Raw genomic sequence first — 14,299 nt, forward strand, 5'->3', positions numbered from 1 at the left:
GCTCTGGCCAGGTACAGCCTGATAAACTGCAGCTGGAAGAAGGGAGCAGTGTGGAAGGAACCAGAATCAGATTATAAGCGAGGCTAGGGCAGCCACGGAAGAGACAAAGCCAGATATGATAACAACAGCAGACCGCTTATCACTGTTGGGCATTTACGTGCATTATGTGTATTTTCAGATTTAATGCTTAAGAATTCTATAAGATTATTATTACCATTCTCATTTCAACATGGGAAATCTGAGATTCTTGGAGATGAAGCAACTTGACCTACTACCCATAGTGAAAAAATAATGGAGCCAGGAATTGAATGCTGGTCTGTCTGGTTCCCATTTATAGGCATCGAGAGAGTTCAGTCTGGTAGTATCATTATCCAAAGCTTCTAGAAATGATCTGTCCAGGCGAGTTCATGATACTGAATGTCTAAGATGAAGTCACAAGGACATCTCTGTAGGATGGCACACTGAGGAACGTGTTCTCTCACTCTCTCATTCTCTCTTTTTTTCTTTCTTTCTTTCTTCCATTCATCAAGCAAGCACTAACCCCTGTCTCAGCTGATACTGAGAAATTCCACCCAGGATCCTTGCTCGCCTACCCATGAGAACATCCCATCCCCATCCATTGTATGAAAATCATGGAAATGTCCAAAAGGCCCAGGTAAAAGCTTTTGAGCTTTTCTATGGGTTGACTTGTGTACCCTAAGAAAAAGATATCTTAAACTCCTAACCCCGAGTAACTCAGAATATGACCTTATTTGGAAATAAGGTCTTTGCAGATTTAACTAAGTTAAGATGAAGTCATTAGGGTGGGTCCTAATCCAATATGACTGAAGTCCTTATTATAAGAGGAAATTTGGGGAGTCAGCCCCATGGCATAGTGGTTAAGTTTGCACACTCCGCTTCAACAGCCCGAGATTCTCAGGTTTGGATTCTGGACGTGGACCTACACACGACTCATCAAGCTGTGCTGTTGCAGCAACCCACATACAAAATAGAGGAAGACTGGCATAGATGTTAGCTCAGGGCCAATCTTCCTCACAAAAAAAAAAGAGTGAGGGGATTTGGACATAGACACACACAGAGGGAAGACAATATGAAGACACCCAGGGAGGATGCCACGTGAAGGTAACTGATTGGAGTGATGCATTACAAGCCAAGGATTGCCGGAAAACCACCAGAAGCAAGGAAGAAGCAAGAAAGGATTCCCTATGGGTTTCAGAGGTAGCACGGCCCCGCTGACACCCTGATTTCAGACCTCTAGCCTCCAGAACCGTGAGAAAATAAAATTCTATTATGTCAGCCACCCAGTATGTGGTGCCTTGTTACAGCAGCCCTAGAAACATAATACGGCAATGCTCTGCACACCCCACCCTCAGCCCTCAAATCCCCACCCCCACTGCCAAGCTCAGAAGCATCCATGCCTAGTGCTCTGAGAGCTCCCAGGTGCCCTTTGGCAATGAAGCCACCCCAGGCCTCCATGTCTCATTTATTCATTCATTCCCCTAAATTTTCCCAGTACCAGTTTCGCGCCAGGTACTCTTCTGGTTGCTGGGGTCACAAAGAACATGCCTCTGCCATCGGGGAGCTCCCATTTGAGAAGGAAAAACACACTCAGAAATTCAGACAGGCCACTCACAGCATCCTCCGCAAAGAGGATGTCCAGGTGGAGGTCATGGAGAGGGAGAGCTTAGGAGCCAGACAGGGCCTGCCTTCGAAGGGCTGGGACGTCAGGCACAGCACCCAAGTCAAACAGAGGCCCAGCTGGCAGAACAAGAGTGGGTCTAGAACCCATACAAGAGCCAGTGCTTCAGGAAGACAGGACTGCTAAAAAGCCTCCTACAAAGGATTGCTCTAGAGGCTGGGGCAGGGCCGACCCTAAAGTGGGCAGGCAAAGAGCATCACCATTATTGGGAGTGCCAGACAAGGGTTATCTATGCCTCTTGCCTTCCCATCCCAGACTGCTTGGATCCCTCACTTGTAGTGGACACAGGCGGATCTTCTCTCCTCCACGAGACTGTCCTTGAGGCTAAGGAAAGGTGTGTATTTGGAAGAAACTTAGCAGAGGTGGCTCACATTTGTCAACAATCCTAGACATATACATGATGACACCCATAAAGAGTTGCAAAGCTGAAGGGAAAGTTTCTAAGCTCCCAATAATAAAGAGCCAATCTGATCCACCGTGCTGGAGGGAAGATAGAATCATCTTTATACATGATTTTTATAGTCTCTCTATAAAATATTACAAAATCATTGTCACGTGCAAAGGAAATCAAAGTATACATGGACAAAAACTTGTAGGGAAAAAAGTGATTATAGAGATGTGCAGGGAGTTAATTAATAAAAAGATCATGTTCCCTTTCTGGGCTGTGTGACATCTGAGCTGTTTGGCACCTTTTTTTTTTTTTAATTATTTGACTTTTTTTTCAGTCTACAGAAAAATTGAACAGAAAGCACAGAGTTCCCATAAACCCCCTCACACACACTCCCACCTCCAGTTTATTTGGCAGCTTTTTACAGTTTGTAATCTGTTGTGATCCCTCATGCTGAAGAAAAATCCACTTTGTGTCTAATTTTATTTGTAATTTTGTACTCTTTTTCCTAAGAGCACCCCCAAAATTTTAGAAGCTTCAAATCCCACAAAACCCAGCCCAATCTTCCCCTTCCTGTCACCTCCTTAGTGGATTTCATTCTCACTCCAGTGCCACGAGGTGGGCATGTCATAGCCACACTGCAAACTGAGGCACAGGGAGGCAAAGGACGTGACTGAAGACACAGAATGAACACTGGTGTCCCAGAACTAGCGCCCGGATCCTTCTAGACAGTGCTCTGCCATCAGTCCCCTCCACTGCCAGGGACCTGCCAGAGCAGGCCTTTGGACCTCCTCCTGAAGGCCAAGCCCAGCACATCTCTGCGGGCAGGTGTGCGACTTCACCTTCCCATCTGGAAACAGGGACGGAAATAGGAACAGGTCTGTGATCCCTTAGCCTGAAATTCAAGAAGCTCCAAAAACTGAAAATTCTCCAAAATTTACCAGCGGCAGAATCTGAGCCAAATGGATAAGAGGTTACAGCTTATCTCCATTGACCTAATTTTGTGTGAATATTTATATGTTTTGCTGTTTGACTTCAAATGCTGCCCCAGCCCCCACCAGGGCTGTTATGTCATAAACAGGATGTGCGCTGTAGTTGTTTTTCTCAAGTCTGCAGAGCTCTGAATTCTGGAACACTTCTGGCCCCAAGGGCCTTGGTAAGGGAGAATAAGCCAGAACCTACCTCATCAGGTTGTTGTAAGGATGAAAAGTAGGAATGTATGTGAACGGGCCTGGAGCATTGTAAGATGCTGGCCGGTGCAGGTGGGGGTGGGGGTGGTCGTAACCATCACCACCCTAAGAGTGGACAAGTAAGAAGAAGGGGAAAACTTCCTTTCAATCTGAGTAACACGTCCACTTCAAATGTCACCTGATAGCCGAGCGCTCCACCTGGACAAGACAAATACGGACACCCACTCTGTGCCCATTTGGGGCACATTCACTCCAAGACCTCAGAGCTACTTAACACACCCTGCAGATGGAGCCCAGTGACCCACAAGTGTAGCAGGACTGTGAGGCCCGTTCCAGTCCTCCACTGATTAAACAGGCCACTCCAAGCTCTCTGGGCCCCCATTCCCTTTCTCTAAAGGATGGGGAAAAATAGCTAATTGTGGTCTGTGTTATGGGCTGAATTGTGCCCCCCAAAATTCGTATGTTGAAGTGCTAACCTTCGTTATCTCAGAATATGATCTTATTTTGACTTGGGATCTTTACAGAGGTAATCTTGTTAAAATGAGGTCACGAGGCTGGAGCCTAGTCCAATATGACTAGTGTCCTTATAACGAGGTGAAATTTGGACATAGAGACATGCACAGAAGGAAGACACAAAGAGAAGATGGCCATCTACAGGCCACAGAGAGAGGCCTGGAACAGATCCTTCCCTCACGGCTACTGAAGGAACCAATCCCGACAACATCTTGGTTCTAGACTTCTAGCCTCCAAAGCTGTGAGACACTAAATATCTATTCTTTAAGACCCCCCATCCGTGGTAACTTGCTGCAGCAGCCCTAGCTAACTCTGCAGGCTGCACAGAAGCAAAGTCTGCTTGGGGACGTGATACTCCTCTATTACCGTTACTCCTGTGGTATTGCAAGTCACGTGTGTGTCACAACGTATGTGATCATCTCAGTAAATCCAGCTTCAGGTTGAGCCTGCTGTTGACCAACAGTAAATTTCTTCATTCTCCACGTTCTCCTGGGAAATCAACTTTGCCAAAGCGCCCCAACTTGTAGCAGACCAGAAGCAGCATCAGAACATGTCTGTTCTCTCTGTTATCCAATTTTGAATCTACTCTGTAACAAGTCAATGGGTTTGAGTTTCACCTCCTGTCTCTGCCCATCTAAGTCAACACATTTCAGATGAATCGCAGGAGGATTTCCTGAGCTGCTCTAACTACAGTGACCATAATAGCTACCACTTACTGAGACCTACTGTGGGCCAGGCACTGGGCTGTGTACTTAGAGACATCACGTAACTTACAGCTTACCCCAGGACTAGGAAGTAGGTAGTTTTATCTCCATTTTATAGATGAGGAAGCTCATCTGTACCCCTGAGATGGGCACTGTGAGCTGTGCGAAACAGGGGACTGTAGTCTCTGCTCATGGGGATTTAGCCATCTTGTTACTGATGCACTTTAAATACACAAAGCAAGTAGAGATCACATGATCGGATGCATAGAACAAGCTGTTAAACTGAATATGAATGAGTGTCAACTCTAGTACATATGAGCTCCTCGAAGTATAGACTGTGTCATGTTTGACTTTGTAGCCTTCTGGTTGGTACAGTTCTTGGCATTTGGAAGAGGTTTATGGAAGGAAGGAAGGAAAGAAGGAGGGAGGGAAGGAAGGAAGGGAGAGAGGGAGGGAGGAAAGGAAAAGAGGGGACAGAGGGAGGGAGGGAGGAAAGGATAGAAGAGAGGGAGAGAAGGAGGAAGGAAAGAAATAAGGGAGAGAAGAAGGGTGGAAGGAAAGAAAGAAGGAAGGAAGGGAGGGAGGGAGGAAGAAAGACAGGTAATTGGTTTCCAAAAAGATAAGGGCTTTTGTTCCATCTTGTCCTCAAAGCAAAACGGTAGGAACTAGCAGGGCAAGAGAAGAGTAGCAAATCCAAAAATGGGGGAAAGCAAAAGACAGACATCAGAAAGAGCAGATGCAGCCTAGACCACAGAGAAAGAGAGAGTGAAGGGCGCGCAGTCTCTGGGAAGGAGCAGGACAGGAATGCATTCCTGACCCACAGTCAAGGGCTGTTCTGCCAAAGCCCTCAGCTGGGGTGGGCTCAAAAAACGCGTTTTGAAAGTCCATTCCATGTCAGAATCTCCAGGGCTGGCAGGACGAGAAGGCAGATGCACCCAAGTGTACCTCTCTGAGCACATTCCAATGTGTTCCTTTTTGAGCACGCTTCTGTGGGTCTTAAAAACACTGTGCCACACATGCAGGTCCTAACCTCCCTGCTCGCCAGAGAAAGGAAAAGTCAATTCATGGTTTACCTACATGCACATACACACCCTTTTTTAGAGTAGATCTGACTTATTGGATCTTGATGGATTGGAATGTCTTTGACTGGTGGGGAGGTGGGCTTGCTCATAAGCAGTAAAGGGTCTCAAAGGCCAGGTGCCATAAAATTCTGAAGCCTGGGGGCCAGCCCGGTTATGTAGTGGTTAAGTTCACATGCTCTGCTTTGGTGGCCCGGGGTTGACCGGTTAAGATCCCAGGCGTGGACCTACAAACCATTCATCCATCAAGCCATGTTGTGGTGGCATCCAGCATACAAAATAGAGGAAGATTGCCACAGATGTTAGCTCAGTGACAGTCTTCCTCAAGCAAAAAGAGGAATATTGGCAACAGATCTTAGCTCAGGGCCAATCTTCCTCACCAAAAAAATTAAAAAATAAAATCCTGAAGCCGAGTCGTCTGTCTTTGACTTCACGGGAGCTGACTGTAGTGAACTGAAGAGCACCACCATCCAAACCCCCCAGGAAAAAAACATTCTTTCAAACGTCCCCACTGGCTCTCATGCAAATTCTCAGTGCCCAGGGCTGTAACTGATTAGTTCGTTGGTAATGCACAGGATAACTTACTAAATCATCCAGAAGAGGAAATTGACTTTTTTTAAAGATGAAACCTTTGCCTGCCGAGAGCCCCATGTGGGTCTGGAGCTTCCTCCTCCTGGGCACCAAGATTCAGCCTATTTGTCAGGGGCTGAACCATGTGTCTGAACTTCTGAGAGTCGCTCGTATCTTCCTCTGTGACAAAGACAGAGAAGGAGAAATCAGATAAAATTATCTAGATTTATTTATGTAAAAAGCCTAGAAAATCATCGCCCGCCCTTGGCCGATGAATACAGTCCACCAGCAAAGTGGAATACAGTAATTCACAGCCCTAGACAAGTTCAACGCTGCCTTTCTGGTCTGCCTGCCTGAGCGCCACTTCCCAGCCTGGGATGCCCGCCTTTCCAGTGAACACGCGAAGCTTTCTTTTCCATTAAGCAAAGATCAAAGACAAAGATTATTAATGTCAAGACATTCCCAGGGAACATGCTGATGTCAGAGCTCCACACGCCCACCACTTTGGCAGGACCTGTAATCTTGCTTCTGGTGCTCAGAGCTGCCGCTGGCCCCGGAAAGCACAGCACACCGGCTTCACTTCCTGGGCCGTGTAATAGGCTCTGCTGTCAGGTGTCCCTGCATGCATCCTGGAGGATTGTCTGCACACCTGCCAGGCCATTCAGTCTCTGTTCTTGATTTCAAAGGTGCCTCCAAGTTGCCTATCCCAGTTAAGACAGATGAGCGAATATCAGCCACTTCCAAGTCCACATGCTTTCAGACCAGCTGAGACTGAGTTCCTTCCTCTCGTCCTGCAGGGTGCATAGTGATAGACCGCCAAAGAGCACGTTGCCCAAGGTCCAAGTCCTTGGGTGTTGATTCTAAATAGACAAGAGTTGGGCTGGCCCAGCTATGTTCTTTACCTGAGCCCAGATTTGCTAAGGAAGACATTTTCTGCAGCCAAGTATCTACTTGGCTGAGAGAAGATGCCATGACAGGCAAGATGCCCACCTGGTTGAGGCAAACAGTCTGCCAGGCACAGCCCTGCTGGGATAAGGCGTATGTGACAATTAGCTGCTTACAACTGGGATCCCAAAGGATTCAGCTGTTCCCCCATGTAATGCTGGACGGTCCCCTGAGAAGTGGAAGGAACAGAGAGACATCACCACAGAGCCAAGTAGTAGACTGAATGAATGAATGACCCTTCAGCTTAAGTAGGCCAGTACTCCATGTTTCCCTGCTAATTATTCAAGTTTAGGACATGCTGCTCCATTTCATGCAAAATTTAGCAGAATATATCAGGAAAATGAGCCCTACAACATGAAGCTGCTACAGCAGTAGTGGAAGGGTTAGCGTGGTCATTAAGGTCTAGTTTACCCCCCTTCTCTCTGAATGCTGCAGATCAACGCCCACTACTGCAGGTCAACCCACACTCCCTGCCCTCACACACCAAACCAACCCATCTTGTACGCATCTTCAAATGGTGTGACAGCTTTGTGGCCCGTTGGTTAGGCTGAACTACATTTCCCAGAATCCCCTTCTCTTGCATGTTTCCTGTTAACCGTGGTATTCTCCCAGGAGAGTTGGAAGGCAAAAGGGAGCCAGCAACTATTTTGTCACACATACATTGTTGCCAATCTGCCGACTTGCCTCTGTGACATGAAACAATTGCTCTCTTCTCCCTCGGAATTTTCCCTCCATTTCTCTGGCTCCTGGGCCAGGTATGTGTGTGCTCAGCTCATGAGGAAGGACTCCGGCTCCTGCAGGAAACCCTCATCACCAAGGTCAGAAGCAACAAGAACAGACATGGGGTTCAATTCATCCTCACAGGATTCCAGCTTACACACATGGGGTTCTAGCCTGCTTGTGCTTTTCCCTTTCAGATCACCTGCCTGGGGACTTCAAGCTCTAGCATCAGACTAAGAGCCAGCCCTGTGGAGACTGCTTAGCCAAGGTCCATAATTGCATAAGCCAATTCCCTACAGAAAATGAATTATATACTTATTCTGATTCTTTGGGTGAACCCTGTCCAATATAAGTAAGGGATTTCAGAGATGAAATCCCTTTATAAAGGGATAGGTGGAGAGAGGCTCACATAAGATATAAAAGCCCTCAGCACAGATTATGGCTGATAGTAAGAGCCCAGTAAACATAAGCCAATTTTAAAGGGACAGGGTTTGTACGAGGATGAAAGAAACAATATTTGTAAAAATGTTTTCAGAACTATGAAACACTATTCAAATGCCAGCTTTCATTATTTCTACACTTAGTGATATTACTTATACTATCTGTGATACGGACAAAGAATATTGATGGACCTGAGGAGACAAGTTCTAATTCTTTCAGATTAGCATCAAATCATTTGGAATATATAGTTCCATACCAAATACCACCTTAGGTCCACCCCACTCGAGTGCTCTCCTCTGCCTATGCCAGTCAGTCAGAACCCTTGCCCTGAAGGCTCACACGTGTGCCCAGGCCGATCTCAGCGTGGGCAGGGTATGCATGGACCACTTCCCTCCTACTTCTCCTAACCAGTGGAACTCGTAATGGAGTCAAATTTCAGAACTGAGGTCCAAAGGCCATATCCCACTGTTGGGCTGCTACCTTATGAGCCAAATCATCTTGTTCCCAAACATACTTAATACCCAGTGTCCTGGAAGAGCTATGGAACCAGCACACACACACTCTTCTTCTCTCCAACACAGGATAAACCCACTGTCTCTATTTCCATTCCTTCTGTTTCATTCTTTGCTATTCTACTTCCTCCAAACACTCCTAGTTAGCTGGGGTACTGAGACCACCCTCCCCATTCCATAGAACTGACGTTTTTCTCCCTTCTTACGGTGAATCTCTTGGGATGACTGCTATTTCCCACCAGGCTCCGGAGGATTCCACTGCAGTCTTTGCAGCCACAGGATGGAAAGACCACTTCTCGAATTAGAAATGAGACTGCTCTGCCCCTTCAGAATTGTGGCTAATCCATTCAGGTACCTTTCCCAGTCCAGCCTAAGAGACCAGGTTAGCCCTCCCTAGCTACCTCTCCCTCCCCTCGGCCCCAACCAGCAGGCGGAGCCATAATAACTTAGAGCAAAGTTGACCTTAATTACCACAGCTTTAGGCTCACAACATAGAAAGACACATGAGGTAGCCCCAGGACTACAGGAAAAACATTCAGTAATTGGATCCTGATTCAAACAAACCAACCACAACAGACACCTTTAAAACAATAATGGAAATTTTAATATGGGCAGTGTATTAGATGATTTTAAGGGAACTACTATGAATTGTGTGATAATTGCAAGGTGGTTTTTATAAAGTCCTTAACAGTTAGAGATTTATACTGAACTATAGACAGGTGAAATGATATAGGTGTCGTTTTAAAATAATACAGAAAAAATAAATGGGGGAAAGAGAAAAAACAAGATGGGCAAAATGATGATAATTGTTGGATCCGGGTAAGGGTGCGTGTGGGTTCATAAAACTATTTTCTCGGGCCGGGCCTGAGGCCGAGTGGCTCCGCTTCAGCAGCCCAGGGTTTCGCCAGTTCAGATCCTTGGCGCGGACATGGCACCACTCATCGAGCCATGCTGAGGTGGCATCCCACATGCCACAACTGGAAGGACCCACAACTAAAAATATACAACTATGCACCGGGGAGCTTTGGGGAGAAAAAGGAGAAATGAAATCTTAAAAAAAAAAAACTAGTTTCTCTACATTTTGTGTTGATTGAAATTTTCCATGATAAAGGTTGTTTGGGTTCTTTTAACTTGTGAAAAACATACAGAGACTTCCTACCTGCAGGTAAATTTCTTCCCTATGGTGCTAAGTGAAGATTCCAACTCCAGTCAGGAAATGGGAGTCCAACACGGACGGAGAAAATCTGGGTTTTCTCCACCCGGAGAAAGATGGCGCCAGGAAAGAATGAACACAGAGCTCTGGTGATCTCTTTTAAAACTTACTCTCCCTGGATTCTAAAAGCTGCAATTTATTGACCAACTTTTACTGGCTACATCCAAGGCTATCAGATTCTAAGCGGAAGTTAGGGCTAGAAATAAGAATGCATAAAGCTGTTTGTAATTTTTTTTTTTACAAAATTTACTTTTATTGTGTCTTGAAATATATGTGCAATACCGTAAATGTATTTAAAGTGAAAGAGCAGTTACTGTTCGAGGAAGCAATGAAACACTCTATCAAGTTCAAATCTCACTCAAATGTTAATAAACACACAGGCAACAAAAACAACTATCCACATTAGATTCAACCATTAATATGAAATAGAACCTCCATCTGCACTGTCAAACAGAAAATTTTTCACTCTTTCAGATTATATTGTTACCCAATAAAAATACTACTACATTTTTGTGTCCTAATGGAGTTTTCAAGGGGTCTAAGCCAAAGCTAAAATTTCCAAGGGGAAAATAGTCCTGAAAAATTTCAATCACCTTTTTTAATAGATAACTAACTTCAAACTTTCTTACCCTGTGTTGGAACCTCAACCACGGATTGTGAATATGTGTCTATATGTATAAATCCTCTTCTCTCTTCCTATGAGATGACAGTGCCATTAAGATGCCATCAGCCCCTCTTGCCCAATGGTCAATGAGTCATTCAATCAACAAATAGGTATTGAATTGCTACAATGTTTCAGGCACTTCCAGATGCAAAGGCTTTAAGGAAATGGGCTTATTCAGTGACAAAGCAATGAAAGCCCACATTCGAAGAGCGTTTTTGCAGTTTACAAAGTACAAAGACCAGAATTCTCTTACTGTTCGAGCAAGTCTCTGAATCTCAGTTTCATTTGAAAAGGAAGGGCAACATTATCATCCAGCTGAACGGTTTTGGGGTTGGGTTTTTTTTCTGGGTTTTTGGGGGTTTTTTTGCTTTTATTCAAAAACATTTGTTGAGCAACCACTTTGCACGAGTGGCTGTATTTCTATTGATATCACAGACAGTTGTTATAATAATCCAGTGAACTGTGACAGCACCCAGCACCCAGCTTGGCAGAGGGCAAGCTCCTTAAATGTGCATTCCCTTCCCAATCACTTATTTCATTGGCTCTTTCCCAAGGCCGCCTCTTAGCCCACTTTCCCAGCCTGCCTCTTTGGCGGTGATTCAGTCTCCCTTCTACCATCTGCCTTAGGCCCCAAAGCCCAGTCCATCGTGGGAAGCATCCAATGTCAGCACAGCACCCTGATGGCCAGGGCTCCCACCAATGTGGGCCCAGCCCTGCCAGAACGACCCTAACGGGGTGGTGGGCTGGGGGATTGGAGACGGGAGGAGCCACTTAGGTCTGCTGTATTGAATTAGACAGACTCAAACTTTTAACTGCTTCTGATGCTGCTGAGTTCTTGGGAACCACTTGAATAAGCAACGCATTGTGCTTTCTCATTCCTGGCAAGGCTGACCCACAGAGGGCTCCCTCAGAGCCTGCATGGGGGCGGGGGAGAGCTCTGAATGGCTAGGCAGGTTTTCCCATTGGAAACCAGGCTTCCCACTCCTCAGCCGTTAGTAACACCAATCCCTTTTTTCCCTGTCGCATTGTCTTCGTTCTCACTTCTGACCAAGGAACCCTATTAATTTTCTGTGATGTGCATTCCAAATGACATCACCTCGCTCCTTTGAAATTCAAAGAGCTGGATTAATGAACCACAAATTTCAAGCAAATTGGCTGCATAATCCGTCTCATCTGACCTCAGCTTTGCCACCGCCTCAAATTCCAAAGACAGGCAGAAATTTCCCAGGCTGCTTTTGAAAATGAACACAGGAGCCTGACACAGCAGCCTACAGTAAATTCATCCTCTCTAGAAACGTTACGTGTCTTCTGTGCGCTGGAAATTAAATGGTCCCGTCCCCCGCCTGGGATTTTATTGATATAAATTTAACCTGTTCAAATGTTATATTAAATTCCAATCTTTTCCAGAATAATCTACGTTTAATTCCTCATTCCACCAATCTATTGAAAATATCCCTCTTGGCAGTCTTTCAGAAAAGCTATATGAATTGCAAACTCTTAGATTTTGTGGAAGTAGTGAGAACACTGCTTATCCACATATTCAACTGAAGACCTTTTATTCCATTCCATTTCCCCAAACTCCTTTCATATAATGTCAGAGCCACAAAAACCAGGAGCAGTGGCTGGGCACAGCCATTCACCTCTCCTTCAGCAGTGAAACTAGCATTAATGTTCGCAGCTGAAAAAATATATATCAAATTAATTACTTCCTTTTCTTCTGAAGCAAAAGACGATCTAACGCCATTCTTCTGGACATAATGCCGTTTATTTCACGTAAGGGGTTTTTCGTGCTCTCAAAAAAAGATGGTGTTTAATACGTGCGAATCAAAACCCAGATTAGCTAATTAACTGATGTGGCTGAGAGTGAAATGAAGATTCAATAGGCTGTGAAAATTGTCAAAAGCACAGAAGAAATGTCATGCCAGGTGAGACTAGTTCATGTGGTCCTGAATTTTTTTCTGCCAGTGAAATAAAAAAAATGCTTTTTTTGAAAAGCACAGTAGAATAAAACTTTGGTTAGCTGGAATGACCAGGAAATGAATCATGGCTGGATAGCTAAGTTTTCCAGAGAACTGAAGGTAAGTTCTTTAAGTAGGAAAAGTTTTTGTTCATCTTAACCATTTCTCCATTAAACACTCCTTGCTCATTCAGAGTCATTGCTGTGAACACCGAAAATTGTTTACCGAAGGCCTAAGAATTGACGAATTGAGCAAGGTTATTTTTCCCTTCAATAAGTTGCCCCAAATCGTGCTGGATGTGCCTGATGGCGACCTTGAACTTGAGTTCTCTATTTCCTGACTCTCAAGTAGGTTCCAGACAGTCTCAGACAGGTAACATGATGTCAGGTCACTTCCAAGGTGTCATTTCAAATGATGAAGCGTTTACCTTCCCCCAATCCCTAACCCTCAGGAAGAAGTGCTTAGGACATTCACCATGTAGAATTTCTCCAGGCTAAAGGCTCTAGTCACGTTCTTTTATTGCAGAAACAGACACACGCAGAGGTCATTTCTGTAATAGTCACAGTCACTTCTAGGATATGATGAGGAAACTCAGTCCTAACTGATCCAGTCTTGAGTTACAGAGGAGGAAGGACAGAAATTAGATTCTTGCTAGCTCTGGCAGTCAAATGCTTCCCCAAAAATTCTAGAACCACAGGAAAAGTCCAGGCTGAGAGAGAGAATGGGCAATATCAATATCACTGAAAAGTTAGCAAATAGCACTTCGAGACAAATCAATCCATTAATTTCACTACTGCTGTAACATCTCTGTGCTTCTGGTTTGTAAAACTGTTTAGAGTACCAAGTTCTCAACATTTATACCTGTGCTCGATGCATATACATTTTCCAGAAACTTGAAACTGTTTAAAGGGATTACAAACTTTTTATCTTTCCCATTTTGTGTGCAAGTCGGTACATTCCAAAATGCACCATATGGTTTCTTGCCTACTTAACCAAGAGGTACAGGGCCTCGATTTTTCTTCTCTCAGTGTCAGAGCCACACCTGAGCACACCCAGGACTTGATCATGGAGGAAAAGAACAATGTTCCTTGAGATTTCCTTCCCAGTAGGGTAACTTCAGGAACATTCCTTAATTTTTTTTAATCTGTGATATCCAGAACATAGCGTGTACCTCATAGATATGGTGGATAAGGCAGGTCAACAGGCGAGCCTGATGCATCCGCTAAGAGGAAGAGGAAGCTTCTTGGCCTCTACAACAATTTATACTGGATTCTGTGCCTCGCCTAGTTCTTGGCTCTGCTTCCCATTTTTCTTCTGCTTTCTGCTTGATCATATAGCTGTCATCCATCCCTTTTCCTGTTTCCAGTCCACCTGTTCCTTCTGATTTTGTTTCGTATTTTCTGTTGGTTGCCAAAATAAAATGAAGCTTCTTAGAATTGTATCTAAAGGGAGAGAAATAGGTCCTGGATTGGAGCGTCTGCTCCACCCTGAAATTCTTCCTGAGAGGCTCGTGGGCAGGCATGTCGGGTAGACGGTGACCAAATTGCACTACCCAGAAGTAGTATCCAGATGGCTGTGATTTCCGGGAGTCTGATCTCTGATATGTGGTAAAGGACCACATCTCCAAGCCATTTCCTCAAAACATTCCTCACGTCAGTTTTGTCCAAGAATTAGGACCTGGAATAAATGCATATTTATGAAAC

The 14,299-nt window shown here is 44.9% G+C and overlaps 1 long non-coding RNA gene across 1 annotated transcript in view; it reads right to left on the reverse strand.

The window, feature by feature from the left end:
- The window catches only part of LOC138924071 (uncharacterized), an 80,214-nt gene that overhangs the window by 18,758 nt on the left and 47,157 nt on the right, over window positions 1-14,299 (reverse strand). Inside the window, exon 4 of the long non-coding RNA XR_011438673.1 lies at window positions 6,159-6,323. This is a non-coding gene — a long non-coding RNA (uncharacterized lncRNA). The remainder of the gene's footprint in view (window positions 1-6,158; window positions 6,324-14,299) is intronic.

The sequence above is a fragment of the Equus caballus genome, chromosome 1, assembly GCF_041296265.1.
Source record: "Equus caballus isolate H_3958 breed thoroughbred chromosome 1, TB-T2T, whole genome shotgun sequence".
Lineage (NCBI taxonomy): Eukaryota > Metazoa > Chordata > Mammalia > Perissodactyla > Equidae > Equus > Equus caballus.